This window comes from Cydia amplana, chromosome 24, assembly GCF_948474715.1.
Source record: "Cydia amplana chromosome 24, ilCydAmpl1.1, whole genome shotgun sequence".
In the NCBI taxonomy this organism is placed as follows: Eukaryota; Metazoa; Arthropoda; class Insecta; order Lepidoptera; family Tortricidae; genus Cydia; species Cydia amplana.
Genome location: NC_086092.1, coordinates 5,941,353 through 5,943,418, shown reverse-complemented (window position 1 = coordinate 5,943,418; position 2,066 = coordinate 5,941,353).

Below are 2,066 nucleotides of genomic sequence, written 5' to 3'. Positions count from 1 at the left end.
GCCCTCTACGCAGAGTTTCGCGTAATATTCCCTATTAATATTCGTTTCGAGTTGGTTCATACATTTGCGACAAAAAGCAAAATATTCGAACCCAGCACCCCAATCGTACCGTAGGCCGAGTAATATCAAAACAAGATGTATTTTCAAAGTGCGAATAACCTTCCTATATAATTATTGTATTTTTAGGGTTCCGTAGGTACCTCAAAAGGAAAAAACGGAACCCTTATAGGATCACTCGTGCGTCTGTCTGTCTCTTTGTCCGACCATTCCTCCCCCCCCCCCCCCCCCCTTTATACCCGTAACTACTGGGTCTAACATTTTGATAAAAATACACAAAATAGTTCTTTACCTAGTTATAGATGACAGGAAAACCTATAAGAAATGTGCAGTGAAGCGTGAGTCGGACTTAATTTACGGAACCCTTGGAACGCGAGTCCGACTCGCACTTGGCCGGTTTTTAATATAATAATAATGACGACTATTAAATCAATTGTGCACATACTTAATTATCCATCGCTTTTCCTTTCTTTTGTATTCGGAAGATCATATCGGCCGTTAACCGACCGAACGGCGAATAGTTATGTGTTTAACAATGAAGAATGGACGGAAACGAGTTTAATTGCATTCGGTTATAAAATGGTCAAGCGTGAGACGTGCTTCGAAGGTCAAGTTATGTAACTGCATGTGTAGTTTGTCTTAAATAGTATATTAATCTAAGTCTAAGTATTTATTAGCTTTTTCCTGCACTTCTCCTCTCGCAAAAGTTACACTCAAAAACTTAGCTACACTCAAAATAAGTTTGTGGCAAAAATTACATTTTTGGTAGCTTTTATCGCTGACTGTACTTTTCTTTCCACAGACAACTAACACTCATCGAGACAATTCTAAAAACCCCAAACACAATTAGGTTGCGTTGTTTTATCACAGAGTTCCTATGGCCGCCTCCTGTCTCCATCAGATCAGCTCGATGGTACCATAATATTGCATTGTTACCCGATTATCAGCTTCACATCATCTTCCTCGCGTTGTCCCGGCATTTAGCCACGGCTCATGGGAGCCTGGGGTCCGCTTGGCAACTAATACCAGTAATTGGCGTGGGCACTAGTTTTTACGAAAGCGACTGCCATCTGACCTTCCAACCCAGAGGGTAAACTAGGCCCGTATTGGGATTAGTCCGGTTTCCCCACGATGTTTTCCTTCACCGAAAAGCGACTGGTAAGTATCAAATGATATTTCGTACATAAGTTCCGAAAAACTCATTGGTACGAGCCGGGGTTCGAACCCGCGACCTCCGGATTGCAAGTCGCACGCTCCGTCCCGTACAAACATAATTACATATTTAGGTACCTACATACAATGCAAGTTAGTAAAAGCTTGTAATAAAAAAAGTTCACTTCGAACCAAACCGAATGACAACTTTCAACCATTATTACGGAGTTCGTCCATTTCGTCTCGGTAACGGAAGCGGCTCCTAAAACTAGTGCGATAAGGACAACGCCAGGTTAGGCGAATAATCCTGCGTAAAAGTAACAAGTCCCCATCAAGACATGTTTCTATACGCGTATATAGATCTCCGAGCAATACCGGCTTCCGACATGTCGGAAGGGAAGATCCCAAGCGATATCTTACCGTACAAATCATTTCTTACCATGATGTCTTATTGCAATTCTGTTTAGGACCTAAACTAAATTGCTAAGGGACGGAGTTATGCGAGTTATGTAGCTCCGTCCTTTAGCAATTCAGTTTAGGTCCTAAACAGAATCGCAATAAGACATCATGGTAAGGCCCCTGGATATAAGTATTACGTAAATACTTATATATATTTTACGTAAAAGACCTATATAATACTTAGTATAAATAAAACCAATCAAACGCCGGAACTAAACAGTCGCATGTTATCGAAATCGGTTCCTCCGTAATTAAAGCGTCCGTATGTCCGTCTATGTCACGCTAACCTACTAAACTGCGAAAAAAACTGTAATGCGTTTCCTTATAAATGCGTAATTTGGTCGGTTCCGCCATTTTGAAATTATTTCCTGTTGATCGCTTCAATGGCGTCGGTCGGG